Genomic DNA, 7,206 nt, shown 5'->3' on the forward strand with positions numbered 1-7,206 from the left:
TTCTTTTGCATGTTTAAATTAAATCTAAGAGTTATGACATTTAGATCTAGGAGAGGCTAAGTCTCTCGAAAGATTAATGAGTAGATGTGTGAGTATTTAATGGAGGGATATGGGTTTCCCATAAGAACTAATTGGTTTTAAATTATATGTGCTTAAATTGTAGGATTGGAGTCCTTAAAAAGTCATTTAGGTTAAACAAAATTGGGAGATAAGGTTGTTGAGTAAATCGTAATTTATCCCGATGGGGAAAGCGAGGTTGGGAGATAAAGGAGTACTGGTAGATTAGTTAATTAGTAGAGGTCAGAAGGTAATACTAGTTAATTAATAGTTAATTCCATTTAACCTCAAATTCTGATGTTAACGACAACCACTGAAACGAGTTAATCTTCTACTTGTTAACTTGGTTTAGTTGTTTGTTTATTTTATGTGATTTAATTTAGTTGAATTTATTTTATGATTTTATATCTCTTTTATTAGTTGTTGTAATATAGATTTTAATTATTACTATTTAGACTTGTTATTGTAGAAATAAATTTCTGATTTAATTCGTCATCCCTTGGGTACGATCCTCAAAATACTTCATTTTGTTCTGTTGTAACACTTACTATATTACAATCTGACCCATATACTTGCAGATATTGTTTACTTAATTTTATATATTTTGGTGTGATGTTTTTTAGTCAAGGGTTCACACGTTTGGCAGTGATCAAGTTGTCGGCGTCGTTGCCGAGGAGGTTTTGGCATTAAAACAAAATTTTATTTTCTACAATTAATAAGATAAATAGGAAAGTTAAAATTTATAGATACAACTATTTTTATTATTTTATTTTAGTTTCTGTTTTTATCTTCTGGCTAGATTTTAGTCAATTACAGGATGATAACACCGGTAGGATAAACCACTTTTGATGCAAATTGGGTGAAACCCAATATTGTTAAACCAATCATCAATCAAACTCAGTTCAATAGTAATACAGCTTTGCTAACCTAGGTATCTACAAATTTACAGTTTAGTGAAGACACAAATATGGATCCTGTAGCCTTTTTGAGACGATTCGAACAAATATGTAGTACAGTGGGTTGTACAATAGTTTCAGAGTAAGTAATCAAGCTGCTTTTAGTTCTATCTGTACCCGGAGGACAAATCATATAATGGTTGGAAACATTACCGCCAGAAACCATTAATTCTTGGAAAGAATTTATGCAATGGTTCTTACAATGTATTATACCTATGTCTGTGATGTTAAAAACATATAAGGAGTTGTTGCAATTTAAGAAAACTCCGACGAACACAGTTGGTCAAGCTTGGGAAAAATTGAAGATAAGTTTAATCAAGGCTTTTGGAGGTTGAATCAATACGACCATTCATCTACAACATTTTTATGTCGGACTAGATCAAGATAGTAAAGAACAATTCTTGTGGAAATGGTACACAAGCCTTTTGGTGTGAGAAATGGTTCACACGTTGGCAAGTAATCGTACCTATATTACCACATGTCGATATAGTTCTTATGGAATGTTGGCCAATCTTCCTTGAGTCTCCCCCATAAGTCGATCTTGTGCATGTCATCGAGATCCTGGGATGACGGCGAAATACATTGCGTACTCCTGAACTGTCGCATCACTTGGTTGGATTCATGCATCTCAACTACTGTAAAAACGATCAATGGCACTGTGACATGCCATATGTTGTGATTGGCGAAAAATTTGGCCGAGATGCATTCTTGAATTCTTAGATCGACATATGGTATTCATACAAAGTGCAGTACAATTTATAAATTTTATCACGTGTCTAATATTTAATTTCAAAATGTTGAAGAAGATATTATATAACTTTAAATTTCATAAACTAACCTCCTCTTCGAATTGTTGATCTAACTCTAGCTGGATATCCTCGAGCTCAATTGGTATACTTGTGTGTCTCATGCGATTGTTCCACCTATTCAAATAATATGTTATTTTAAAATTATAGTAATGAAATAAATATAAGGATAATGATATTATCAAATGAATTTTACCATATTATGAATGAGAATTCATAAGGAGGTCCACTTGGGACCGTAAAAATGATAGTCATACCATGCCCACGATTAAAGAACGAGCATGCAACTGTCGATCTTAACTTTTCTAGTTTCATCGCTTGACACATCTCTCGGTATAATGTCACCAGCACTGTTGATCCTTAATTGAGCCGTCTCATTTTTTTCAAGTAAACTAATAGTAGTAGACACCTTAAATGTACCAAATTTTGAGATTGATACGGTATAAGCACACCCATGATCAACTTCAAGATGAATGCGCTTGCAAATTTTTTTTCACAACATCACTCACGGAGGCCTTGTTATGTTTGAAGTTATCCTCCAACCATCCCATATCGATCTGGCTACCCCTAAACTTGTTCGAAACCTTCCCTAGTAGTTGCTCTTATATTGCACACCAATCAACACTCGTCGCTAGCCCTGTAACAACTTCCCCATCGACCGATAGACCGAGTTGTAAACCAATGTCCTCGAGTGTAATTGTACACTCACCGTAGGAAAGATAAAATATATGTGTGTGTGTGGCCTCCATCTTTCCTGTAACACCCTTTACCTGACCTGATCGCTAGGTCTGGGTATCCAATGCTACACTAATTAAAATGATTTAACATAACTTTTGGGTTTGATTACAAATTTTGGACAAAGAATTGAAAATATATGTCGACTTAATCCTTGAGGCGAAGCCTCTACAAGTGCCCCTTTATGCACATGCACAACTATCCATTTCTCCTAGCACCTAGAAGTGTCTTGTTTGGTCCCTCACTCATTTTTGAATCTTTAACTAACCTGTATTTGAGTATAAAACTTATAATTTTAGGTGCATTCAATGAGATACACATATAGAATTTAAGTAAAATATGAGGCATTCAACTCAAATTTAAGTAAAATATGACGTTTGGCAATTGCCTAAGCAATTTCTACATTTACATCTTTCCCGAACTCTCACTATCCTTACTGCCTTGGAGTATCAGGACTCACTAGAAATGCTGAGACCCTTGCTCTTGTTAAAATATTCCCAAAGAAGGCTTCTTAACATAAATAGTTCCTAGATTGGGATCTTAACGAAATTATGGCCCTTCTCTTTGGGTAGATCTAACCTCTACTTTCACCTATCTTTTGGTGGACTTTGCTGGCCATCCGGCCTTGGCATACACTTCCTCTCAATCAGACACGGTTCAGCCTATTAAGCCCTTCGGCTAATCCTTTCCATCATTTTAATATATGTATAGTATTGCGTTCTAGCACAGACATAACTATGCTTGTTTAACTTATTTGGGATCCGTAAATTCCATGTCGAACTAGTAAGTATATATACTATGAATACCTTTTTTTTTATTATCCAAGAAGCCTCTTTTCTTTCCACCTTATCTGGGTTGAGACATAACCTTGGTGTCACACATTATTTCGGTGGTCTATATTCTTTGGGCAGGCCCACTCATTTCTTCATATGACTTATCCCTCTAGTCACTCACGAACTCCACTTTCACCCTTGATATTCTTCATGAATCGCGGGCTTTCCAATTACAATCCTCATGTCTTTACACCCTGACGGACTTCCCCATGTTACAGTCCTAGCTGACTACTCCATGTTTTGTGTCTCAGCGGACTATCAAATGATGCCATGGCGTCTTCCAGCCAAGGTCTTAGTCCTATTTAGCCATTTTGACGTGCTTTCATATGATGCCATAGCATTTTTCAGCTATGATTTTACTCATTTCTACCATGATGCCATAGCATCTTTCAACTATGTTATTACTCATTTTTACCATGATGCCATAACATCTTTCAGCTATGGTCTTACTCATTTTTACCAGGATGTCATACCATTCAAATATGGTCTTACTTATTTTTACCATGATGTCATAACATCTTTCAGCTATGGTCGTACTCATTTCTAGGTGTATAGCCTCCAATCGGATCCATGGCCTAGCCATGATCTTTTATTTACTTTTCTTGTTGCAGTCCTTCCATTCCTCCATTCGTCATTCTAGCCTTGATGCTCGAACACTAAAGTGTCCCCTCCACAAGGCCCAGAGCTTTGCTCATCACGGGTGCGCTTAGCAACACCGTTTGACAGTATCTAATAGAATCACCCCTTTTTCCTATTCTTAACTCTATCTAACCCATTGGTAATTTCTTTTCCAACTCATGCATACACTAATCAAACATGCCATACATAACATCCTTATGCACTACGCCAAATAACCATTCAACAATCATCAACTATTACAATCAACATTAGCATGACAAGTTCTCAGAAAAACATTTAGCAACCAGAAGGCAATGTATAGATACTCACTTCATTTTCTTATCCTTGGCAGCTCAGCTAATCCAAACGCCAGAGCCTCCTCCGTCTTGGCAGCTAAACATGACAACCATATTTTGGTTAAACCAACGGGATAAGTTCTTAGAAACCCAGAACCTCAAATTACACAGAAGTTTTGAGAGTCCTATCCTACTTCTTTCTTTGACCCATAAGCACAAAGATACATAAGGAAACCTACTCATTCCTCCATTCTCTATTACCAGAATCGAACTCACTCTTCTTCTGCAACATGCAGAGCTTCCTTCATCCACACCCCTCTTCTTCAGAACGACCGGAGATGGTGCGATGAAGAGGGGAAAAGTTATAAACTAAATTCAAAAAATTTTGTCTCAATTCACGCCTTATATACACACCTTAGGCATGGTCCTCATTAGCCCTTTCCACCATTTGTTCTTAATCATATTGTCTCCCACTTTGGAACCATCCGGTTCCATCCCAGTCAAACCAAAATTGGAATCCAACTAACCAAAATTTGGCCACTTAAATTTCTAAATTACTCGACGGGGTCCTGGAATTCTCTAATCCTCTACATTTAGTCCTAGCTTCCTAAATTTCAAGTTGTTAGTGATATCCAAGTGTTACATTTCCACCAAAGTACTGATAAGTGGGGAATCCAATTTAGTCCCCCCGAGCATGCGAGCCACGTATAAGAATCCCACATTTTGCAAGTGTCCATGAATGACAGCCGATGCGCTCACACTTAAATTGTGTATGTATATATCCAAAATTCGATCTTCGGCCTGAGTATATAAACATAAAAAATTAATAATGTTAACAACATAATAATTAACTAATTAAAATTAAATAATTTAATAATATTTTCTTACTATTTGTAATTGTACGTTGGAGATGTGCTTGTCATCCAAACGAATAAGCTGATTTGTCATTTTACAAATTATAAGGAATAAAATAAAATCGAAGAAAATAGGATTTAGAGAAAGATTTAAAACAAAATTTTTGAGAGAATTAGAATTGAAAGAATAAGTTTGAATTGAAAAGAATGAAGTTTAGAGAGGTTTATATAGGGAAAAATATGATTGTTGGGGTGTAGCCGTTGGAATTGTGATCGTTGGGGGGGGGGAGGGAGTTACCGTTGCCTTGAAAACGCGTCTTGTAGGATGTGTTTTCATTTCTCTCTCCTAAAATGATATATCAGGATAAATATATTTAAAAAAACCTACTTACTTAAATTTAAAAAAAAACAATCGGCATATTTCTTTAATTTACCCTATAAATAAGTTTTGTCCATACTTTTTCGCCATAAATATTTTATAAATAAGTATATTATAACACTTTTATGATATGTATTTTTATGATATTTTCTTTGGCCATAGCATTAGAATATTTTTAGAATTTAAATAATATAAATTTTTGTTATAATTTGATAAAATACATATAAATTATCCTTATAATATAATTTTTTAGAATTTGTAATGTAATTTTATTTTTCTACACGAATCCTGTCTTGAGCACATGTTGATGGAAGTTCAGAGTCCGTTCCACCCACAACACCCTCTTACCATATTTCCATTATACTTTGATTTGGAAATTAGATGCGAAATCTGCTGTGAAGATAAATGGCCTAATGTTCATTTGTATGGCATGGGTGTCCAATGCATTATTCATGTGCTAAGTATCAATTTCGTGAGATAAAATATAATTGTCATGTCGATCACCATCTTCTACATTCGGGGAAAGGCTTTTCCAATGATAAATCTTCCTGATATAATACATGTGGTCAAGCTCGTATGGACACATTGTTCAACTGCCTCGAGCGTAGGTTTTACATACATCTTGAATGTGTTTTACAACCATCCATTGTCAAGCACAAGTGTCACTTGCATTCACTTTTACCCACAAATTTAGTGGTTGAAGATAATTTTAAAGAATACTATTGTGAGACATGTGAAACACAAAGAAATCTAGAGTATGGTATTTATGCAAATATATTTCACATATTGACCGTGGGCTTTCAGAAGTAAGTACTAATTGTTACATCAATTTCATACTTCAAAGAAATAAAATTTTTTTCTGAGCATGTTACTAAAACTAAAGTTTGATATATATTTGTTTATTATTTAGATTGAACCTCAGAAGAGATAACTCCACGTCCTAGGAAAAGTGATAAAAAAGGATGGCGTACATAGAAATTAATTATTTGAACATTTCGAATAAATGTCTCTTTATATCTCAAAAATAAATTTCATATTTAATCATTAAATTAATTTTTCTCATCATAATTATAAAATTCAAGACTTATTAAAACTATGAAATTATATTTGTTGCCAAGCTAAAGTGATAATATGTGATCGTAATTATTAAATTTTATTTTTTGATAATTGAATTGAAGAATAGGATTGCTTAAAATTAAATCCAAACTTTTATGTTTAAAATATAATACTCTTGTTGATAGGTTAAGAAATTAATATGAATTAATGAACCTCTATTTTTTTTTTTTATATATTTTGAACTAAAATTATGTTTAATTTGAGAAATTTTCTTCCTCTTTTGATTGACCTCAAGAGGCTGACAAAGAAAAAAGATTAAAAAATTGGAAGAAATGAGTTATGGAAAATGTCTTTTTCTTTGAAGGTTTTTTAAGTTTAGGTTTGTTATAAGTTTGAGTTTTCTCATACTTGGATTGATATGTGTAGACTTTCAGGTTTGGGCCTATTAGGTCTATAAATTAAAAATTAAAGTTAAAACCACCAATACTTTGGAAGAAAATAGAGTAAACAAAATAAAAATTAGAAAAAAATATGGACAAATACTATAATAATATGGACTAAAAACAAAAAAGAAAAAGAAAATCAGAGAATATGTTGTAGAAGATGCAACCAGCGC

General features: G+C 33.8%; 1 long non-coding RNA gene across 2 annotated transcripts; it reads right to left on the bottom strand.

The window, feature by feature from the left end:
• Positions 1-1,299: 1,299 nt before the first annotated feature.
• LOC121223328 (uncharacterized) lies at positions 1,300-5,335 on the bottom strand. 2 transcript variants are annotated; one of them, XR_005920657.1, is made up of 3 exons: positions 5,190-5,335; positions 2,016-5,102; positions 1,300-1,936 (listed from the first exon to the last, which is right to left on the bottom strand). It is a non-coding gene; the product is annotated as an uncharacterized lncRNA (long non-coding RNA). The 2 variants fall into 2 exon arrangements; XR_005920656.1 differs by having other exon boundaries at positions 1,300-5,102.
• Between the last annotated feature and the right edge of the window lie 1,871 nt (positions 5,336-7,206).

Source organism: Gossypium hirsutum, chromosome D11, assembly GCF_007990345.1.
Source record: "Gossypium hirsutum isolate 1008001.06 chromosome D11, Gossypium_hirsutum_v2.1, whole genome shotgun sequence".
Taxonomy (NCBI): Eukaryota; Viridiplantae; Streptophyta; class Magnoliopsida; order Malvales; family Malvaceae; genus Gossypium; species Gossypium hirsutum.